Raw genomic sequence first — 25,768 nt, forward strand, 5'->3', positions numbered from 1 at the left:
TCCATTCTTAGATAATCTGGCAGCCATCAACTTTCAACAAAATATATGGTAGAAATTCAACAGTGAAAACAGTACAATTTACATAAACTTCTTGAAACAAAAATGGAAAAAATAAGGAAATTTCACATTGAATCAATCAATAAAATGACTTTGCAATGAAATCATCTACGTGCAGCACATGACAAATAATACAATATACATTGCATCGAACATTTTCATGCAATCATCACACTCTTGTGTTCTGTTACCAGGGGGGAAGCCATTCCACCTTTGGGTCAAAAGTAAACCCTGTGGAACAACTGAATGTGATTTTACTCCGCACAGTCACACCCATTTCTTGAAGGCGACATCAATATGATTTGTGCAAGTTGTTGGGGGACTATGGACTCCACTGCTTGCCATACGACATTATAGAACCCTACACAATGCACACACACACTCACACACACACACACACACACACACACACACATGCTGACCCTACACAATAAGCACATGCACACTCACACACACACACAAATGCTGAGCACGGTTCAACAGAGCCCTATGTCATACATGTGGAAATCACAACATTTGGCACTTTCCAACTTTAAAAATGTCAGAAAAACAGACAAGCAGGTGTGCAACAGTCCTTTCTACAGTAGTTCACCGACTTCAAGTTTGTGAAGTTCGTTATTCTGAAGGTTCATTCATCCAAAAAAAAGGATGGACGGTTTGTTACTTTACTCTGAAGATTTGTAATTCTGATACACACAAATTTCCTATATAGTGTACTAAGATGTCCATTCACGCAAAAATGAAATAGGGTTAAATTCGAACATTTGTGGCACTATTCCTATGGTTGATTATTCTTAAGGTTCATTAATCTGAAAATGATATGAGGTCTGTTACTCCCAAGGTTTCAATCGCCCGAGAATGAAATAAGGTTTGCCATGCTGAAGGTTTGTTAATCTGTAAATGAAGTAAGGTATGCTTATCCAAAAATGAAAAGAACTTTCAGAATTAGGAACCTTTTATTTCATTTTCGCATTTACGAACCTTCGAAACGACTAAACTATGGAATAACTAACCTTATTTCATTTTAAGAGTAACGAAACTTCGGCATAACGAGCTGTAACCCGCAAATCACAATCACTTCCAAAAATCTGATGACTGTTATTCAGTGCATTTCTATGATGGCCTAAAATCCAATGGTATATTGAATGTTCATTCTTCTGTCCAACCATTACTACTGATTAAAAGTTAGTAAAGGACTGTCGGCTCTTTCGTGATTTTGCGGAATTGTGCGAACTAAACTTGCATCAAGAGGTGGGATAAGATTTGTACAACAGAATGTTTGATGATTGAAAGTGCATTACGAAAAAGAAAAAAAAAAGCATCCTGAACATAATTTTTTATCTTTTTTTTCTTTTACAAGCTAGTCGCAGCATTTCCAAAATAAAAATCTTTCAGCAGTATTTAGAACTATATGATCATGTCCTACATAAGACTATACATCATAATTGTGCAATATATTTTTCATGACTCATTCTAGAGCTGAAATATGACAAGTCTTGAAAGATGATATAACCTATCATTCATACACTACTCAATTTGCCTTGGCACTTTGCATTTCCACCCCCTGCTCTCCCTCCCCCTTCCCCCCCCCCAAAAAAAAAGAAAACAAAACAATAACAGTAATGATAACAACAAAATACCCCACAAACAGGGAGAACTTGAGTTGAGACAATAAAGAAATTGTCCTCTTACATTAAAAAAAAAGTCTGGGTATATATATAAATATTTTTCTCTCTTAAATTTGCGCAACCTGACAGAAAGTTAACTTATGAACAACATAAACGATACAAAATAACTTGTCAAAGAGAATACTGTTTAATACAACAGTGGTGTGGCTTATGTACCCATGATACATCATGCTAAACATCATCACATCAGTGGAATACCTAGATATGAAGAGGATCACTGTGTGAGTGCAACCATGTAGGTCCATGGTGAAACCGATCTGAATAGCCTGAGATAACTGCACCAAGTAATACATAAAAACTTATCAGCTACGATGCAGCAATGGGGTGACTGAATCTGTTGGCAAAACCCTTAATAAAACTGCCAGCATGGCATAGGTGGGGAAAAGTAATGCAGCAAGGATTAAATCCCATCACACAGGGGAACTTTGCCATAGCAAGGACCTAAACACCATGTCAATCACCTCGTTATACTTGTTTTCTCACAACATTGTATATATCGGGTACAAAATAACACAAAAAATACGATGAGTTGGGACCGGCACAACTTTTATACATGGATGTCGGAGGGATTTCTTATACCTGACCACTTTATAACCGGGTTCCATGGTATCACAGTGCATTTTGATTAATACACTTTTGTCATTTAGTGAGGGTAACATTCTAATGTCCTTTGTATGGACCCTATTCCTTTGTTTGAATAAGTCATCATTATATTGGAGTTGGGGAAAGGTACCCAATAATGTGGTGTAGATACAACTGTAAAGTCCCATTATATTACATTTTGTGGATCAGTTTCTTGTGAGGATGATCTTTGTGTTAGTCTCCGTGGACCCTGTGTTCATGCATATATTTGTGCCTTCTAGTATCTTTGCACATTCCTGTGTGTTCTTTACTTGATTGTGCATGTCGGGTTTATGTGTATGTGTGTATGCCAGTGCGTCTTTGAGAGGGTATGTTTGCATTTCATGTGCTTCAAGTGCTATCAAAATAGACAACCGTAAAACCAATATATATTATTCACAGATTAAGTATAAATATTTACAGTAATTTCAATAGCAGCTATAAAATTCTTTAAAAAGCATTGCTTCCACACTTGTATCATTACAAAAACAAAAAAAAAATCCATATCAACTACAAAACACCACACAAAAATATTAATTTGCCCTATTTTGGAATATTATATGTATTTTTAGTAGCATTGCTTTGATACCTACATGTACAAAGGCTTCACAAAAGAAGCACTTTAACACTCCTTTTATATATTTCAAGCGAGCAGAGTTGTTAAGTTTCCAAAATTTTCAATCAGCCTTTTTATGATGATTTTGCAATATTTTTTTTTTTTGATTAAAAGAAATTTATTTACAATGCCAAATTTCCCCCGCCTCTCTTCATGTCTTCCTCACACTTGCCCTTCCCTCATCCCCCATCCATTTTTTTTCGGCTAGTACTTAAAGAATGACTCTGTTGGATGATGACCGTCAAAGCCTGGGTGTCCAGCGACGGTGACTCAGTGTCCTTCTCTCGGACATTTGCATCTCTCAGCCTCTGGCACATCCTTCATGACCTGCTCCTTGTGGTTGCCGCAGCCTGTAACAAAAATCAAACAAAGACAAGAAAACAAAACAAAACAAAAATGAGAGAGAATACAACATCAAAAGCCTATACTTTACAGTTTGTAACTTTAATACATTACATCTTCACACACACACACACACACACAGAGCAGAGTACAACTGGTCACTCAGACACTCGGTCACTCGGGGGCAACATACAGACTTGGCAAGGTGGCAAATCTGTGGTTGTACTATTAATCAGGAATCATTATCACTGTAGACTGACCGAGTAACACAGATCCTACCAGCAACAGTTGGCTGGTTGCATGGAACAGGTGACCATTCAGCGAGAGGCCTGAAACAAAGAATGCCCATTGCTGGCAGGCAGTATCATTTATTACTCATTCTTTTTGTTTCTTTTTCTTTATAGGAAGAAGATATTCAAAATGCTCTGACACTGTAGCACAGGAGCTTCAGTGGTGTGATTTGAAACCAAGGACTCGCTTTCATGAATCATAATGCAGGGACACCAGTATCTGGGTTTTGTTCTGTGAGAGCCAAGCGCAATCACTGCATGCTACGATGACTGCAGTCACCATGGCAAAGACCGAAAAATGCTGGCCATGGGTAGGACGTGGTGCGTCACCGACATGGTGATGACAATCATCATACGTTGCAAATTGTCATACGGTGTCTTTGGAATAAATGACATGTGGGCCAAATTTTGCAGCATGCGAGGGTCAGAAGAAATTTCATCTGTAATGCCTACCGAGCATCTACACATACGCCAAACTTCTGGGATGTGATGATAATAATAACTAATAATAGCAACAGTGATAATAATGATAATAATAATAATAACAATAATAATAATAATAATAAGAAGAAGAAGAAGAAGACTAAGAATAATAATAATAACAATAATAATGATGATGATGATAACAATAATAATAATAATAATAATAATAATAATAATAATAATAATAATAATAATAATAATAATAATAATAATAATAACGATAATAATAATGATAATTACAACATTTGTTTCATTCTGTGAGACAGAGACGTTTACAATGCTTCATTAATCTTCGCATATTTATGTCTGCTGTGTAAGAATGACCCCATGTTTTTCTGGTAGAGCAAAGGCATGCACACAGATAATTCTGAATTCTCCAAAATTACCAAAGCATCATTAATACCAGGTATCCTGTATGCGTAATGGATTATGATACCTCCCTTCGCATGTAATAAGAACAGCTTGATAAGTGTTCCTTGCGAGCCACTCCCCAATAAACCTTATCACTGACTGATTTTTGCATCACACTCTTTGAATGTATTTCATGAATTTGGCACACAACCTAATGAGATGTTGAAGTGTATGAGCATTCATGTGTATAGACTTCATGCATAATGTTCCTTTGGCATGAAAGTGTAACGGTGTTCACATATTGGAATACACGACATCACCTTTTAAGGATCTGTAACAGCAGTCCCCTTTATCATTTCTCGTTTTCACATTGTGAAGCCATATGATATACGGTGTGACAGCTAACAATCTTGTGGTTGGAACGTAGTGGTCTCAGGTGGGTTAATGAAAGGTGCATATTATACCTGTGCATGTACAGAGAGTTGCCCTGTAGTGCCAGCATTTTCATGGGGGGGGGGAGGAGGGGGAACTTTCTTTGTTATGACGGTATCCATTTGCGCTTGCAGGAGTGATGGGTTTACTACCACAGGTTGACAAGGTAGAATTTTCGCATTCTTCCCAAAGTTCTTGTTTCTTCACATACATATAAAGTAAAGCAGATGCATCTGTCATTGCTGATGGGGGAGCTGTACATAGTAAACCCCGAGACATAACATCCATCAAAGTTGCCCTATGATACCAGCTGGAGGGCAGCATTTTCACTTTAATATCAGAGATGAAAGAGGAACTGGCCTTGAAATGTGGGTAACACTGGCGACCACTGACACAAAACCAACACTTCTCTTTACAGTAATTATCTCTATCAATATCATCAATAGGTAACCAGTTTGTATGTTCATGTTGGTGGTAGTTTGTCACAACGGTTTGAAGAGGGTTAATGGCCACTGAAAGGGGGGGGGGGGTGGGGAAGTAAGGGAATGTTCAGTGATGGGGTGATGATGATTCAACCACGCAGCCTTGGATGTCTGGCCAGTGTCCTACGCCTCACATACCACGCGACATAAACAGAACATCTCTTAAAACCTCCAAGCTTGTCACTTCCCTCCCAAACGAATTCATTCACCACCAAAAGAGCAACATTCCCCGCAGCTGGCGCTTTTTTGAGACAGCACTGAGTAATGCCAGTCACTGACAGAGCGACGACTCGTGATGCAGTTGAAGGTTAGGTTGTGGTGGGGGAAAAGAGTCTACGTGACTTTTTTTAAAGGGGGGGGGGGGGAGATGGGGCATTCGTAGACTTCAACCTATAACAAAACTACATTGAACACATTCTTACACGCTTCACTAGAATTTGACGGGGTATACTATCCTATCAACCTGTCACAGGTTAATCCCACTGTCATGTAAACAAAGATACAGAATGGGGGTGGTATTCTAAGATGATACTTGATTCATCAGAACATCACAAAAGGCATGACCTCGCGTAACACTTAACCTCATGTTTTCGAGTGGAAGTATGTTTTGTACAGATTTGGTGAAATTCACTGTCAGATTATGAGAGGCTGTACCATTTAATGGAGAGCTTTTCGGGAGATCAAGCTCGGAAAACCTCTGGCATAACTTCATCAAAAAGAAAGGGGGAAAAAATGTCAGAGGAAATGAGGGGATTCTCATCGATTACGTTCATTTCCTCCTCAATTAGAATCACCGCGGCACTTCACACAGGCCCAGGCCCAACAGCTGGTCGACACGTCGTGACCACCAGTGAACCCGGAGAAGCGCAGCTTGAGGTGAGGAGAGTGCCACATCTTTTTGTCAGGTTCTCTGCTTCTTGCCTTGTGACTCTCCCAATGACCTTGTCTGACTTTGAAGAAGAGTGCGAGACCTTGCTTCTCACCTTGAATTTCGTATTGCGGCGCCATTGATGAGGTAACGGAGAACAATGTGTCACCCTATCGTACCCTTCTACCACACGATGCAAACCGTATTCAAGCTTTACCTATGTAGGGTGAAGTTACGTAAAACTATAAGCAACTTAACATCGTAAAATCACGAAATCACAGAGATTTAAATAACTGATAACAAAGAAGCTGTCACCTTTCCACGTCTGCTTGTGGCACTTTTCACAGACGACTCTGAAGCACATCGTGGGATTTGGGTAGATGGCGGTGGGTAGCAGTCTGCAGGAGATGTGGTGTTGGACGTCAAACACTGCTTTCCCTGTCTTGGGGATGTGTCTTGATTACTCCAGCTTCAGTGCTTGACACTGAAAAGAGATAAGCAGAAATACAAAAACACCTCCGTGTTATCCAAACATAGAACAGCACAACAGTAAAACACAGTAATGATCATTCAGCGTTGAGAAGAAAACTTCTGCCAAATTGATTTACATATTTTGCATTAATATACGAACTTGTATTTTGTAATACTGTCATCTCATGCATCTCATCTCTACACTCCATTTAATAGATATTTAGTCTCTGTTCAGCAGTATCTGTCTCTAGAAGTCCCTCTGCTTTCCTTTGATCTTTCATCTTTATATTAAAGCCAAGCATTTAAAGTGAGAGTCTGATCGTGTATCATGCAGGGGCGGATCCAGGAATTCCGTAAAGAGGAGGCGCGTTTGCAAAATTAAAAGGGGGGGGGGGCACGCACCCCTCCCCCATTTTTTTCTTTTTATTTCTTTTGTTTCAACAAAAAGATAAAGGGGGGGGGGGTATGCGCCAGTTGCGGTCCTCCCTGGATCCACCACTGATGTGTATTTTGATGCTACTGGAGAGATTTTAGCACAGCAGATTGAAATGTCGTATTTCAATTGTTTAGATTGCAAGTGAGGTATTAAAAAAAAATCTTTTGCATTTACGATACAAAATGGTAATCACTCAGCAGGGACAAAACTTCAATTATTTTTGCTGCTTTGGTACACTATCTACAGTAAAAATTATCCATTTTGGACTTCAAAAAATTGTACACTTCATAACATGCAGAAAGAAGCCAGTTTGTGCACTTCTGTCAAATAAATACCCACAACCTGTTTGTATAATTTGATAATTAGATTCCTTGCAAAATATGTGCTTTGCAGTGAATATTAAAAATTCTCCTGAAAATATTATTAATTAGAATGCATTTTATACATAGCTCATTTTCCCATGAGCATAACTTACATTGAAGGGATGGATGGTATAGTATTGGTGGAGATGAGGATTGAGCTTTAAACGTTTTGCGTGATACCAAGAGACAACGTGTGAACTAGTACAAAGCATACCATTCTAAGAGGAATTTAAGGTTTATTTGATGAATATTGGTTTTGGAATGGCTGAAACATCCAAAAACAAAGTAAAACAAAGTGATCATAATAGAAGGATGAGTCCCACCTTTTATTACAATCGGTCTGTTTTGGATATCTCAGCCATTTCAAAACCAATTTTCATCAAATAAATTCCTTTTGGAATTACATGCTCTTTCATATTTCATTAAAAAAATGTTATTATCTCACCAAAAAATGTTACAACAAATTAAAAGAAGTTAGGTCTCAACCAAAACTATACGATCCCTTTAATCTTGGTGTACATCTTTTCTTTTTAAGTAATAAATGTTACATGATGGGTTTGGATCAAAGCCTTTACAAATGACATATGAGGATGGAAACTTCTCCGGTTTAAAGAACTTTATGCATACTGACAGCACACCAAAAAATATATAAAAAATTACTAAATCAATTAATTAATTAAAAAAATATAGCCCAAACAGCAGAATTGGCACTGTGCCAGGTACTGAAATGTGTTTGAAACTTCATAAATCATCTCTTCCAATCTAACAGAGCTCCACAAAAGATTAAGGAAATATTTTTTCAGTCCATTTTGGTTTGTTTTTTTTTTCATGAGAAATTAATATTTCTAAACTATGTCACACTTCCATTCATCAATACAGTCAAAGTGTTCATACAAGTTCAGTTTAAACAGTGGACAGGTTCAAGATGGAAGCGACTCTCAAAAAGATCCTTGCCCTTGAAGCAGGGGATTTTTTTTTTTTTTTAAATGAAAGGCTGAAATTCATCAAGTCAATATTGATATAACAATTGGTGGTGATGTATGTATGACCACATATAGCTGTCTGACCAAGCCACATTGAACCTTGCTCCTTTGCTTCTGCATCACCATCTGAATTAATCCGTTGAGGACGAGCCCCGAGTACTGTATATGCTATATATTTCGCGGGGGTTTTATTTTCGCGAATTTCGCGAGTCGGGAGCTATTCGCGAAATTAACAACACGCGAAAATATTACCTTCCAAAATGAATCCCTTGCCTTGATGATACGAACATTTCAGTACTAGTATACCATGTCACGGCTTACCGTACAGACCATACTGGCTAAGCTTGTTTACGCACACGTCCACGTCTACTTATGAATACTGTAGAGAGCCAATCCATTGTCGCAAGGGGACCACTCGTCAGAAATCTAGCGTGATGGACTTAACCACTTCAAAAATGTTGAATTCTAACTTACTAGTTCGCAGAGTTTGGTAAGTTTTTTTTATGCAGTGTATAACTAGTATCATTCTTATTTGCTAGTAAGTTAAAAATTCACACGTTCTTTGTCGCTTCATATTTTCTCTGGTCCCCCAATCGCGAATTTAACCACTCGCGAAAATGTGTGACAGCGGCAATTCGCGAAAATTTATGTACGCGAAAATTATAGCGTATACAGTATACTGTATACGCTGGATATTTCGCGAGGTTTTTATTTTCGCGAATTTCGCGAGTCAGCTGCTATTCGCGAAATTAAAAACACGCGAAAATATTGACTCTGATCCTGATATGAATGTGACGTACGCGTACACATTTCTCCGTTCAGTACAGGACTCCACGATCACGAATTTAACTACTCGCGAAATCATCGGGAAGTCTCGGTTCGCGAAAATTTAGACTCGCGAAATATATGGCGTATACAGTATTCTCGGGCAGGTGTCTATGGAAATGCATGTTGTACGAAGATCATTCCCATCCTCAACGGGTTACTTTGGATGTTACATAATTATAACAACCTGCCAATTTTGAATCACAGATGCTGAAGGTGGCTATTCAGATATTGTATCAAACTACATCAGACTCTTTCCATTTGCTTTCTATTTACTTATCAATCAATTGAAAATCATTTCAAATTCTTGCTTGATAGATAATCATGATAGATCACTTGTATCAGATTTAAATGACTGCATCTTACAGATGGCCTTCTATGCCTTGATAAAAAATGCATTATTTTTATAAGCAAGAAAATACACAAATCCACAAATAGTGACGCACAAATTTGTAGTGGATAATAACTACATGTAATAACAAATGATGAATAAATATTGATGTAATTGACATTAAACTTGTCTCTCTCTAATAGTTTGAGGAAGTGTTCCTTTCTCACTTCGCTTTGCAATACATCAGGAATAAAGTTGAAGTTTGGTTCTGGATTCTCGTTTTGAAACTAGGAAGCAGCTTGAGCTTTGTTCTGAGGAGAACCTACATTTGATGTTGTATGCCGCTTGAAATCTAATAAAGTCTGATGAATATATGGGCATCTTCCCATCAAAACGATATATTTAAAAACAAAAACAAAGTAAAGTGTCTTCTCTGATTAATGGACACCAATTCAATTCAGAATTCCCCCTGAACTTTACAGCATCCATGCTATAAATTTCTTTAGGGAGATTTAGTAGATAATGATGTTTATTAAGCCATCTCATGGTATGAAACATGCTCGTACCCCTGCAACTCTCTCTCTCTCTCTCTTTCTCTCTCTCACACACACACACACACACACACACACACGCACACACACTATATTCTCTCATTAAAAGAACCCTAAACATTGCACCAACATGATGAGCTTTACTCAGCTGCTATGATTCATGAAGATATACTCATGGTTACAACTGTATTTTTCATAACATTTGCTCTACACTCGCATCTTGTCATATGTTGGCAAGAGTATCATTGAAGACTCTTATGTTAGACAGATTTATATCTCATCTATCAACAACTTCTTTGCATCTATGTATCATTTAATGTAGTCCATGATGCCATAAAACCAACTCTTCTGATCATTCAAATCTTAAAGTGGTTGACTACAGTGGAATTTGAGGGGGGAAAAAAAAACAAAAGGGGAAAAAAACCTTGTAAGTCATTCACGCTCATCCTAGCAACAGGAAGAATTTGGATTGCATTAAAGAAGAAAAGAACCTTGCTTTCTATGTCCTCACAAAACACATCTATAAATAACAAAATGTAGCAACTGGAATGTGGCATGTATTGTGAACCATGCTCGTGGTATTTCGTGGCTTTGCTACCAGCCACTGTTTTATCTCATATGTTCATTTCTTTTCTTTTCATTTCATTTCATTTCATTACATTACATTACGTTACATTCATTCAAATTCACTTTCAACAATGAATATAAATGTATACTTTGAAATCACATTATTCCAATTCTAAGACTCTGATACAATAGATGAGCTCACTAGAGTTCAGAAATTGATTGCAATCTAATCCCCATTAAATCGATGTTGTACAATGTTTCTACCTGAGCAGGCAAGCAATAATGAACAATTTCCTCATGACAAAATCTTGGCACCCTTCAAGGGGGTGGGAAGGAAATACAGGTCAAAAAATGGAGATTGTCTAAAACCATGCCCACACCCTACAGAGTTCTCATCAATGGAAAAGTTTAGAATGAAACACAATTTAGATACACGCAAAGCATCAAAACTCCTACACGACCTTGGAACATTTATAATCTCAGTCAAACACAATACCAAAAATATGTGTGGGGAATACAACGTTTCTGTTTTGTTCTCTACTTCCTTCTCTCTCTCTGTTCTACAAAACACAACAGGGACTGTACTGATTTCTTTTTCTTTGAATCGATATATCATCTTTTCTTTTTCTTTCAAGCTGTGACTGAGTTGAAAAAGTTTACTACACATCTATTCAGTTTGTTTTGTTTGTTTTGTGTACAGTCACTGCAACTCTGGCAGGCTTGCCTGTGTGTGTGTGTGTGTGTGTGTGTGTGTGAGAGAGAGAGAGAGAGAGGGGGGGAAAAGGTGTGCAGGGAAGCCAAGGATGTTTGTAAACAAAACGCACATGATGCTCGATACGCATGCCAGCGCAATAATTAGCTACAGGGCCATGAATTGGCTGACCTCCGACGACATTGCAGCGACTCAAGCGTAATGCACCATTTGCTCCCAGTCACGTTCTGTTCTTAACAGAGCACTAGAGAGGGTAGAGATCGACATATTTAATAGGTGGCACTGATTTCATTGTGTAAGAGACTTGCGTCTTCCTACATATGTAAAATCTCCACAAGTAAAGGAACTATATCTTAACTAGGTAGCCACAACATTTATGTCATATATATGTCATGTCAATACCTGCTGGGGATCTACATAAATAAACACCTCATAACTTTTAAATAACCAGTCACGTACAAATGTGAAAATAGTCAGAGCAGGTTCTTTCCTTCATAATCAAAAAGATCAGAAAAAATGACTTCTTTACATTTTGACTGGATGAGAGTCTCAGAAGTGTCCTTATTGACAGCCTCCCCCTTATTAAACAAATTTTTGAACAGACAACACTACATGTTTCCAAACGACATCAGACGTGTAGAATTTGAACTTCGACTACCAACAGATGTAGCAGTCAAGTATGAAAGCATTCCTTGTAGCTCCCTTACATCTCTCCCAAAATGTTCCACACGTTCATTTATACCACCAGCAACATATCTGTTACAAGCAATAAAAGTTATATTTTGAGATGGAAGTAAAGAAAGTGCTAAGATGTGCCCCTGTCACATTAGGATGTGAAATATTATCTGTTGTGTAGAATATCATGATATGAAAATGAATTACGGTCACATTATGTTACGACCATGTAAAGTGGTCATCTACAACATGTACAATGTATTATCAGCTACAGGAAACTGAAAAACAAAACAAAATGTTTCTTTGTATATAATGACGTACTCGTTTCAACCTCTTTTCTTCTTTTCTTTGCATTGCCATGAGTACCAGATGCAAAAAAAAAAAAAAAAGTTTGCATTCTCATTTCTCGCTACTAGTCTCACAGTCAGCTTTGTTAAAGATTTGACATTGATGTGTTTTGATTTACTGATACCATGTTTCAGAAGAAGTTACTATCAAACTTTCTAGATGAGTATTCATATGACATGATAGCAAACATATTCATTAACTTTCAACATCACCAGCCAAAGTGCCTTGATAAATTATGAATAAAAGCAGGTGTAAAGACGTTCTTTAACCGTCCATGAACATTTTATGCCACATCAAGAATGCAATGTTCCATTTCACATTGACTGGTACACTGAAGACCTGGAGTCTATCTGCTCTGTCATTAGTGAGTAGTAAACGACGTAATGTGAGTCGGCTTCACAATGAGTCAAAGGGAATGGGAGATTTACTGGCTTTTGAATCATGGGAACATTACAAGGCAAATGAGAATTGTTGTTTTCCATATGTTCTTGGAATCATTACTGCTTTCTTGGAATTTCAAAGCAAGGTGACCTCATCACATATTGAAATACAAAAAAGAAAAAAATATCGCAGACGGAGGGAACAGGTGCTGCAGGTCTCAATATTGTCATAGACAAGGTCTGTGCTTCGAAAGCAAGATTGGCAAACCTTTGTCGGGTTTTGTAATGAGGGTCAGAAACCCATCACGAAAACAAGTTTTAGATGACAACAAAGTGATCACTGAAACACAATGAAATATATCCAAACCAACTACTATTCAAAGGTCTAAGCTATAACAAAAGAGTCAATAACTAATGATATCTTAGAGAAGAAAGAACAAAATCTATAGAGTGGGGAACTGTATGCATCTGTGTCTCCTGGCAAATAAAAAATGTAACTAATTGTAAACACTCATGCTTAAGGCACACCTTTTTGTCCTTAAAGGACAAGTCCACCTTAATATACATTAGGATTGAGAGAATGCAGCAATATTAGTAGAACACATCAGTGAAAGTTTGAGGAAAATCGGACAATCCATTCAAAAGTTATGAATATTTTAAGTATTTGCGAAGTCACTGCTGGATGAGAAGACTACTACAGTGTATGATGTCACATGCGTACAACTGTATAAGGAAAATAAAAAGAAAATTTCACAAAACTTTACTTTTTGAATAAAGTGCACATTTCTTCGACTTGCTACCGACGTATGTTAAGGGTAATATTATTCCCCCTGCCTTCTGAAAGAGAGAAGTCAAGTGTTCTTTTATTATGCGAGAAAAATGGAATTATGTTGAATTTTCTTTATTCTTTCTTTATATCGTTGTACTCATGTGACATCACAAGCTTACATAGTCTTTTCATCCAGCCGTGACCGAGCAGAAACTTCAAAAATTCATAACTTTTGAACGGATTGCCCGATTTTCCTCAAACTCTCACTGATGTGTTCTACTAATATTGCTGCATTCTCTCAACCCACATGTCTATGAAGGTGAACTTGTCCTTTAAAAAAATATTGGAAGTTGGGGTGCACAAATGCAAGTACTTGTGTCTGTGTGTTTTGCTTTATTTCCCCCTATGTCCAAAGTTCAGGTGCACCTTTTACATTGGGGTTCACAGTAAACAGAATGAAATACTTCCAATGATTAGCATATAACATGACAATACCATGGCTACTGTTTAACAGATAAAAGAACACTATATCAGTTGTATTCTAGGCTAAGATTTTTACGTTGATTACATTCTTACTCACCAATTCGAAAAGATGAGTGCGTCTAGTTTTCCAAAGTCAGTTGCTCCCATGCACTCAAAAAATTATCTCTTCTTCTTTGTACTTCTGGATAGATATGTATGCCTTGGAAAGCAGCAGTGAACAGCATGTTCCTTCCCCTATCACTGACTGATCCACCAGTCAAAAAGTAGCCTCACATATATTAAATAGGAGGCATCCTTAACTCTGCTTCCCTTGATAATCATGGCCTTGCAGACACAATCAGGCAAAGGCACAAACACAAAGCGAGGGAGACACGCACACGCACCCAAAACAACTCTTGCGACCAATGTTTTGGTTCCGACAAATCCAATGTGTTACTCTACTCCCACAGTTCTTGCAATCCAATACCCCTCAACCCCCCCTTTTCCTTTTCTTTTTCTGCAAGTCTTTTTAGTTGTCGTTCATGGCATGCCCCACCGGCAGTGAAGTGCAGCGCTTCCCTGGGACCACGCTTCGCGCCTGCGCGGGGCCTTACTACGTGACTTCCTACTCCCATACACGTCGTGCTCAATGAGGCTGCCTTCACGGTGAGGAGCCCTTGGAGTGGCAATTAATTACCCCACCGTCCTTCACCTTACCCAGTCCTGCCCCATACCCTGGGGGTACCTGTTGGCCTGCCAGTGGCTGCTTCAGAGAGGGGTAAACTGGTACTGGGCAAGTGGTACCTTGTCCCACATCAAATACATAAAACTATGACAAAAAGCAAACAAAACAAAATAAACACAGAAACTAACACTAAACAAACAAATTAGGCTCTAAAAATTCTACATCAAGATAGATTTTGTCCTATGCTATGCCATTATGTAGCTTAACGAATGGCCATCATTCAGGATCATTGTTCAAGCCTAAAGGTGACTAAAACTAAATATTTTTCAACATGTTGTGCTACTAATACTATTCAACGTCCATATTGGCTGTCTTGTCTTATTTGGCATACTTCTGGCCCATGAGCAATGTAGGTGTAGTAATTAGGAAAGAGTCTGTGCATTCATGAATGTGGAAGCTTTGCACTATGACCTCTTCATCTAATGAGGCCATTTCATTTTCCAAGAACCCAGCACAGAAATCGTGAGCTGTTGAAATTTCATGGAATTGCCTTTCAAGTCGCATCATTGAGCTCTGGGGCACCTAATCACAACAATAATTACCGGAGATAAACTGTATCGTCCTTGTCCAGGGGTACTGAGCAGAGATTGGATGTGAATAACCTATTCATGTCTTCCTTACTTGGTGCCAAACTCACAGCTGGAAAAGTCAGAACGCTTCACAGGACAATGACCTGTCACAGGTTCTAACACTGAAATACAAACTGCATTTGATACCAGGTCCCAACCATATATTCACATATATGTAGCAGTGGCAGATCCAAAGTGGGGTGCACCGGGCGCGTGCCCCCTCTTTATTTTTTGTTAAAACAAAAGAAACAAAAAGAAAAAATGGGGGGGGGGGCGTGTGTGCCCCCATTAATTTTGTAAAGGCGCCTCCCCGTTACAGAATTCCTGGATCCGCCCCTGTGTAGTGGAATTGTTTCAATACAGGTGCGCATGAAAATCAACATTTAAGATGTTTCAGTATCTTTATCTCCACGGCAATCAAACTGATGCAAAATAATCATAAGAAAAACAACAATGCAGGATCAGACAAAATGTTGAAGGGAGGAGTAGGGCATCAGACTATTAATATTCGATTAGCTTTGGCTGATGGTGTGCGCTCTATCAATGTGACTTTAGATCAGTTTATCTCATTTAATCATCTTTAAAATTCATTCATACTTTTCTTCTTGAGTTTATTTGTGGCAGATATGTACACCATGTACTTTGACAGCTAGTGGGTGTACCCACAGTTGGCCCAACCCAGTTGTGACTTCATGCAAGCAAAACATACATCACACATTGAACCCACATCAAGGGAAGCAGGCTTTAGGAATACCGTAGCTCATCATTAAACATTTCAGATACCCACACCCACAGATTTGATTGCATTAATAAAAGTCTATTAAGAAGGTCACACAAATTATTGAATATTTATACATCACCAAATTGGACACTTCCACATGTATTTTCCTGGCGCATCATTCTGCATCAGGTCATAAAGTACTTTTTTCACTTTTTAGACTTCTTCACCATGCACACACAAAAAGGGATGAAGTTCACAAACTGACAAGCCATCTACACCGAAATTATTCTTGAAATCTTGTTTGACATATTTCTGTAGAAGCCGTGACACAAGGTGCACTAACTCTAACTCCAAAAGAAAATAGAAACAACATCAACAGCACGGATAAGCACCTACATGTATATTTCAAGGGAGACTCAAGGACAAGGGTGTGAGTACAGGGTAGTAGGTACCCTTATATAAAACCTAGATAAAATAGTGGAGATTCTAAGGGCAGTGCCCTCTGGCAAGGGTTCAGAAATTACACCTTATTTTGGCCTAGCAAGACTTCTAACACAGGGAATAGTTTTTCTGGTATTGCATCGCAATTTGCTATGTATTTTAACACAACTGCTACACAAACTACACAAATCTTTTCACACTCTTGAGCAAAAGCAGAGTGAATTTTATTTTTGACCTTTGAATTTCATTACTATTAAGTCATACCTGTAAATAACTGAATATATCTATTTCTACTCTCCCTCATATTTCCATTGAATATTTCAAGCTGAAATTATAACTAAATGAAATACTATTTTTGACAAAATATTTGCTTTTGTCCAGAGTCTAATCAGGGCATTTACACCTACTGTATGCAGCATACCTGGCCAAGGTACCAATTCCGTCTGCTGAAAATATCTGTCATATTGTGGTAAAGATATCTGAAATAGATAGATGGATGGACAACTTAGAAATATATTTAATGCTTTGGACATCCCTTAGGGTAAAGGCAGACCCACACAAGAAGGGGTTCTTCAGGTGAGCTTTGGTTGGTCTCCTGTAGGTGATGCGAGATTAAATAATGTCTTTTACCTATTCAATTATCTCAATGTAACCTAATGACCTGGGGAAAAACATATGATGTCTACAATGTGCCACACAGTTTGATTGTGTTTTTTTTTTTTCTTTTATTGTTGTTGTTGTTGCTGTGTGTGTGGTTTTTTTTTTGCTAAACAAGCAGTTTCTCACCTCCAAAGAAGAGCATGTAACAATGGGTTTTGCAGCAAAAGTAAATACAAAGAGCACAAATTTCAATGGAATTACACCATGTAATTTGTGAATGTATAAAACAACAATGCTACCTAATGACCCAGTCGACCTGATAATGGTTTCCGAAATCATTGAAACGGTCAAGATGTGTTATTATGGTCCCTAACCGCATACCACAAGTGGACTGGACATTCTTTGATTCCTCATGTCGCAAACAATCAAAGAAAGCATGTAAGTACACCAGAAAAGGGGAGAAAACATCTGGCCAAAGGATTAAATGACCACAGGGGGTCACTTCTTCACTTTTGTGTCATGTTTCCGGAAACTCCCTTCAAGAAAAAGACCTTGCGGGCAGAGGTTATTTAAGGTATGGATTCAAAGACGCAAAACTTTGGCTCTAAAGGGTTACATAAGCTTGGTATATAAAACCCTGGGAAGAAAATGCGTCTGTTACACAACTGTTAGCATTACAAAGGTGAAAACGTCACATGCTACCATAAACTAATTTCAGGAAAGGTAACATAATTATGCTTTCTTTTTTTTTAAATCTTGCTTTTTCTCTTTTTTTTTAAATTTATCAATTTATTTTTTATTTCCTTTTATCTATTTATTTATTCATTTATTCATTCATTATTCTTTTTTTTTCTCTCTTTTTTTTTTTTTTTTTGGGGGGGGGGGGGAAGGGGTTATATATCTTCATCTTTTCTCTGACAGGGACAATGGATGCTACGGCATTTTCTGCACTACCAAAGAGACAAAGGGCATACACTGTACGCAGTATGTGGAGCCGGATAGTTATCAGTGTGCAACCTCTTTCAATTGAACTTGCTTTTCCTGGATTCCTACTTCTATACTTTGATGTTTTTGCTTGACATAGATGCCTCCCCCAGATTAATCAGATACTAGTATTTTAAACTAGAAATGTCGCTACAGCGACTGGTTATACCCCCGCCAAACAACATTTCATAAGCTTTGGTCAAAAAACTGAGGAAGTAGTTAAATCCGCAAGATCTTTCCTTGATCTTCTGCCATTAATATGCCGTTACCATGGCAACGTACTTTCGGGTACTGTCGAAAAATGCGTCTTGCACATCTACAACCAAAGGCACACATCTGTACCAAATTTCATGGAAATTGGGCAAAAACTGACGAAGTAGTTTGCAACACAAAATTTTCCATCATTTTGGCTCATAATATGTGAGCTGTTACCATGGCAACATACTTTTTGTCACTGTCAAGAAATGTGTCATGCTGACCTATATCCTAAGACAAACATTCAATATGAATTCCATGAGAATTGGAAGAACACTGATGAAGCAGTTTTGCCATGGAGCATTTTGCCCTATATTTTACCAATAACATGCCGTTACCATGGCAACGCACTTTTTGCCACTGCGGAAATATGTGTCTTGCACATCAACATATTCAGATGAACATCTGTACCTAATTTCATAAAAATTGATCAAAAACTGTGGGAGGAGTTCGCGACGCAAGATTTGTACCCATTTTTGCCCATAATATGCCGTTACCATGGCAACGTACTTTTGGGTACTGTCAAAAAATACGTCTTGCACATCTACAACCCAAGGCACACATCTGTGCCAAGTTTTATGGGAATCGGTTGAAAACTGAGGAAGTAGTTCGCGACGCAAGATTTGCAACGGACCGACCGCCCGACCGCCCGACCGACCGCCCGACCGACCGTCCGCTGATTCCTATATACCCCCTTCAAACTTCGTTTGGCGGGGGTATAACCAGCATTCTTCTTGCACTTGTTTTTTTGAAACTTAAAGTACCCATAGAGTATACTCTGGAAACATTAGAAAAACAACCCAAAATCCACTTAAACTAACAATTCTTTACTTGCTGATCATGAAGATCACTTTTTTTTTGTCATTGTCTATCATATACCATATATGGCATTCACTGGGACTTGGTGTAGTTCATCAGTTTTATATAATGGTTTGAATATGGATATGTTTTGTGCGTGTGATATATTTGTAGAAGAGTGATTCAACCAGACCACTCATGTTTCCCCAACACTACCTGGCCTCTGCATGTCCAAACAACTTTGTGAGGTTTTTTTTCTGTTTTCTTTTTAAATACTAAAATCCATGTATAATTTGGAACTTAGTTCCTTGCAGTAAACTGCTTTTATTTTTTAACATCACTGCCAATATCTGCCAACCTCTGCAGATCATAGGCATACTGATTCTAAGTAAAAAGAAATAAAAATGAGTATGGAATAATATAATAATGATGATAATTCAAATAATAATAATAATAATAATAATAATAACAACAACAACAACAACAACAACAACAAAAACAACAACAACAACAACAACAATAATAATAATAATACATGTAATAATAATAATAATAATAATAATAACAACAATAAAAACAAAATTATATACTAGTAGATCATACATATTGAAAGCAAAACTTAAAAATCATACTTTGGTTGAAAGATTGGAATATTGCACATACTGAGCAAGCTACATCGAGTTACATAAAAAACTTTTCTAAATCAAATACAACTTCTTTTCTCAAAATTCAAATCATCCTCTCCAACATTCAGAGGTACAAATGTATTGCAAAAACTAAACCTAGTTGGCAGCCCTACATAATAGCTACCAGTAAGCCAAATGCTCCGATACTGCCATCAGCTATCAGGGGCACAGAGATAAAAAATCTCTTTACACTTGATTTGTATCCACGGAAACTCTGTGTTTGGCTCATTTTGTGCATTGTAGGAGGTAGAGACATGAAAAGGGATAGCTGTATTGTATCACAGAATTGAATAAAGTTGAACTTGAGCTTTGAACTCAATATTTGCATTGTCCCCCTGACACTGACGACTGTCTGCATAGCTCTAGGTGTGCACAGACAACAAAAATCATGGTACTCACTGAAAAACTTGTCCATAGATGTACAATATGTGTCATGCACGAATACCATATAACGACATCCAAGACTGAAGACAAACTTGATTTGTTTATTGGTGATGATCACATGCATAGAATAATGAATTTTTTTGACGAGATTTATAAAAAGGGGAATGCTGATTTCTAAATGTCATGTCTGTTTGTCAGAACTCTACAAAAGCACAGATCTCAAACTTCACACAGACCCAAAAGCAAACAGAGTTTAGAAGGAAGAGACAGAACTAGCTCCAAAATAAAAGAGTCACATGATACGCCTTTAAAAGCATATCTACAGAAAAAAAGGGGGTTCAAACATATTAGATACTAAGTTTTGTTGAATGAGATACCCTCAGGTTTAGGTGGGGCATTAATCACATTCAATGATAGTTCTAGTTTTATTATTTGTATTTGAAGTGAATATTTCTTTTGTGTAATACTGTATTATTTGAAATTGTTGTAATTGTTTTGCATTGATACAGCTGATTCCGGGTGCATGCATTGGTTGGGGAGGAAGGCCTCGAGCCTTGGTGATTAAGTTTGCCTTTCCCTCCCCTGACAACCAGTGGTATGCACCTAGAATCACCACAATATTCATATCATGTAATATGATTTTCTGTTTGTATCTATGTTGAAATGCCAAGTAAATAAAGAAATGAATGAATAAATAAATTAATTAATTGATAAATTAGAATGATAATGATAATAATAATATCAATAATGATAATAATAATAATAATAATAATAATAATAATAATAATAATAATAATAATAATAATAAAACCATGATGATCTTGAAGAGGTCTGCTGTACAAGATTAGGCTTAAACACACACACACACACACACACACACACACACACACACACACACACACACAAATAAATATCCCTAGCATTGACAAAACTAGAGGGCTTAAGATAAATTGTATATCAATGTACATTTTGTGCCTCTCCAGAGTTTCTAAATGTCTCTCATTTGCATCGCAATTAAAAGCTGTTGGCAGAATAATAATTGAATACAATGCATACTATCTACTATCATCACAAAGCATGGTAAACATACCATGCTGGCTTTAATAGCTTTCATTATCGTATTATATAACACAAACTCAACTGTTCCTGAGCTTGCACGATTACTATACAGTACACGATGCACAAAGGTTTCATTCCTTGTACATTATGTTTGTTTATAACACAGTAATCTTGATATCAAGTTATCAGAGGAGGGGGCAAAAATCGTAACAAAATTTTATTGCCTCTTTGCGGAGGTGCAAGGGGTTGCAATTTACTGTGTATTTACAAATTAATGGCAGGGCCCACTGGTAGACAGTGGCAACAATGAAGAGACTACCCTGGATAAATAAGACCTTATCATTATTACACTGGTCCTTGGAAATTACATGTATACTTGCTAACACTGAAACATAAAAACAGCCTTGCATGATTTCAATACTGGACATGATTTAGCAGTGGAACTCACTGACTTCTGGTTTGGTATGTTTCATGTCACCTGATCAGCTGAGAAAGAGTTACAGGATATACACTTCCGTCAGAGACGGATTAATGTTCAGAGCGTAATTGTGGAACTGGATTTGGGCAGTGCTTTCAAGGTACATGTAAGACTGTAGGATGCATGAAATCTACTGATCCTGGAGAGATTGCAAGAGAATCGGTCAGTTGTCTATGCTTCATTGTATTAGTTTTCAAATTTTGCAACCACTACTCTGACCAAGTACCGCGACTCTGCTCAATTGTGGTGTGGGCTACTTGACATTGGTTATTTCACTCAGACTATTCAAATTCTCGATCAGATGGCTCTATTTCTAATGAAAAAGCTTTAGCAGTGATTTCACTTACATCATTATATCCCTGATGTTAGAAAAGCTTTGTTTCATTTTGTCATGAAATAGCTTTCATTAACTAACTACAGTGTGAAACATCATAGCTCCTATCACGTTGATGACATCATTATATACCTCATTTGCTTAACCCCCCAGGACCATCATCTCAAAATGCCATTAACATTGGGCATGGACACTGCGCTAATGGCACCAACAGGGCTAGTCTGCATGAACTTGCAAACTCTATCTGGCATTTAAAAAAAAAAAAGAGAATGGCTATAAACTGAAGTGATGCACTGTCATGAACACATGTTAAATCCATCAAATATTGTGGTTTATTTACCTCTACCTCTGTTTACAATCCAACACTACATCCTACCAGGAAGCATCTTTTGTTGTTGTTGTTGCTCATTTGCAACAAGATTTGCATTGCATCATGATGCAGCTTCCACATGCACTGTACAGGCCTTCTGTATTGGTGCACATGTGTGTGACTGGCTAGCAGCTCTGTACGTAGGGGTCCTATAGCCCACTTCCAAGATGAACATGCCACAATAGTTTAGGTCTCAAAGACCTAGCTAATAAATATAGAGAAGAAAAATGTTACAAGCTAATATTTGACACTTGCTCCTATATGCACAAAGCTGAATTTCTGGGTTTACCAGTTAATAGGGAGAAGTGGAGGAGAGTAGAATAATCTTGCAAATTTGAAACTGTTGCAACATCTTTTGATGTCAGCATATCATGTCATTCTTAACCATTTGTGCACCTTGCTGTTTAGCTATAACTTGCTAAGCTTTCTCATTAATTAGCTTTTAGTTAATCCCCCAAAACTGGATCTACTTGTCCAAACTTTGTAAGTTGGACAGCCCACTCAGGTATCATGGAAACTGCACTCACACTAAAACAACAACAAAAAATTATGTGCTTGCAAACCAATTTCTAAAAGAAACACAATGTGAAAACTGTCAATTCTTGTGTGTGGACACAGGCACACACATAAAATTGCAAACCTCTCACAAAATGCATCACAATGCAAAAATGGGTTCTGATTATTATTTTTGTTTTAATCTCTCACAATAATTTGCCTTTGATAGGCGACATGCGTGAATGGTAAATGAAAGAAAACATTAATGTCTTTTTATCCCATGTGGGAATGGGAGCAAATAGAATTGATTTTTGCATCCCAATGCAAACAACAACTCCTGGGTGTGAATACATGTGTACAGCTCATGCCTATCAATCCAAAAGGAAGGCTATGGTGACACAATAGGGATTAGGGAGATTAGGATTAGGGAGATTAGGAAACCTCTATTCATTGGCAGTTATAAATTGACAGCTCTTTCCAATAGGCCAAGAAAGCAATCCAGTTGATCAATAAAAATCAGGGCATAAGTAGCAAAGGGTTCAGAAAATACACCATCTTCAGTTTAATGTTTGGAAGATCACTGTACATGTATGAAACCCATTAAAGAATTAGGACAATAATTACCTTCTGGAGTCCATTCCATGAAGCAGGTTTGCAATAATGACAGTTTACAAGGCACAGAAGGCAATGCTGATTGGCTGCTGCCATAGTAAATTGTTACTATGACAGCAGCCAATCAGCTTTGTTCGGTCAATTTCTGTTGACAGAACTGGAATGAAAACACCTTGAGGACCATTAGGTCATTTCTAGACTTACACTTTTGTAATAGATAAATCTGTTCATCATGTGGCTGCTATAGACTCTGACCAGTGTCAACTGAAAATAAAATCTACAGAAGAAATTCAAAGTAGGAAATCATCTTTGATTTCCCATCTTTTTTCCCCAAACCAACCTTTCAATGTCATCACAGGCATTGCAGAAAAGACTAATAAAATCAAATCAGACATGCCAAGAAGCTGGCAGACTCGTCATTCATTTTTTAAACTAAAATCAGATTCGATGCTTCAATGTTCTGCCCGGCAAAATATGAAAAAAAAAAATTATAAAAGGATGCATAACCCTCAGATGGGATGGTTGAATCAAGCTAAAGATCAACTGCTTCAAAAGTGACAGGGTCTCTTGCACATTGTCCCTACTACATTGTCCCTACTCCTTCATTCAATGCACAGACAACATATGAAATTATTTTCAGATCAGCTACTCTATTTGAGCAACAGGATCAGTGTAGGCCCTATACCTCAATAGACAGTCAAGCTCTCCGGTCAGTCCATCCCATTACCAGTGAAATTTTGATGATTATTTCACACACTGTTATTCTCTTGCAATGCTGAGTGTAATTAGAATTAATGAATTCACAAAGCAAACATTTTAATATGTTCCATTTGATACACATATTCATTATTGTAAATATGTTCATCTTCATACACTTATTCATTATTGTAAATATGTTCATTTTCATACACTTATTCATTATGTATTTGTTGAGACTCTCATACGTACCCCCAATGGGGGGTACATAGAGTTTATTAAAATCTTACAATAAAAGTCCAGTTTCCCACAGCAGTCACTTTCAATCTAGTATTTTCACATTATTTTTTGCAAAGAAACACTAGCAAAGACTAAAACTTAAATCATGCTTGCATAAACCTACCATGTACTAGTAGCTATGAAATAGACTACAGTCACTCGTCAAATGAATTATTATCAGCTATGATGAGCATGTGTAACACGCCCATATCACTGACCATACATTTAAAAAGACACCAATGACCAAGAAATAGATTTATTGGTCTAGGAGTAGGAAATAGAATGGACAGAGCAAATTTACAAACTGTGCGAGCATCTTGCTACATGGTCAGTCACATAATTAGTAATCATGTGTTGTCTTTTAATGTCAGATTATCAGCATTTTATTACTATATCTCCAGAAAGAAAACAACAACAAAATATTTCTTCCACATGATTGAACGCACAATGAAATACATGTTTCTTATGACCGTTTCTGTATTGCCATTCATAATACCTGCATTCAACGGGTCTACAAATCCCTGCCATGTCCATGGCCATGTTCATGTCCATGGCACCGCTCGCTCACGACATGACAACGCGCGGCTGCGTTGAATTGTGGCCAAGGGCTGCGGGATGCGGAGGGGGCGACGCGAAGCGATGCGCTGGCTAGCTGGGTATGCTGCAAAAATGATGCGATCATTTCGATCTTCTCTCCTCGCGCCGATTATCTTCATACCGTATACTATTTAACTAATCGGCCATAATCATCGCTAACTACACATTATTGTTGTCTTATTGGACGTCATATCCAGGTAGCAAAATCAAGCACAACATTTACAATACGTTTAAGAGTCCGATCTCACCACCCAAAGACGCTCCGAGTTCTCTGACTAAATCGACCTGCTGGCTTTGAGAGAAGTCTTTCTATCTCGATTGCACCAGCTCAGGCTCAGCAGAACTTTGTACAGTAGCTTTGGCGATAGGGAGCGTCTTGTAGTTGTAGTGTTTACCAGCTGATCAAACTCACAGTAGACCCGACAACTTGCCTAGTTTTAAAAGTGGAAACAGAAAGCAAGTGCATGCGATTGCACAGTCTAGTTTTATAATTGTTGACAACAAATGCGATCGTTGGACCATATATCTCGTCATATCATGTGTGTGATTCTACCTCCTCGTTA

The 25,768-nt window shown here is 37.7% G+C and overlaps 1 long non-coding RNA gene across 1 annotated transcript; it reads right to left on the reverse strand.

The window, feature by feature from the left end:
- Positions 1-1,895: 1,895 nt before the first annotated feature.
- On the reverse strand, positions 1,896-25,768 carry LOC139724085 (uncharacterized). Its single transcript, XR_011710407.1, has 3 exons — positions 25,454-25,768; positions 6,546-6,714; positions 1,896-3,332 (listed from the first exon to the last, which is right to left on the reverse strand). It is a non-coding gene; the product is annotated as an uncharacterized lncRNA (long non-coding RNA).

This window comes from Diadema antillarum, unplaced genomic scaffold (assembly GCF_040938485.1).
Source record: "Diadema antillarum isolate AM-2024a unplaced genomic scaffold, OU_Dant_1.0 scf00000207, whole genome shotgun sequence".
Lineage (NCBI taxonomy): Eukaryota > Metazoa > Echinodermata > Echinoidea > Diadematoida > Diadematidae > Diadema > Diadema antillarum.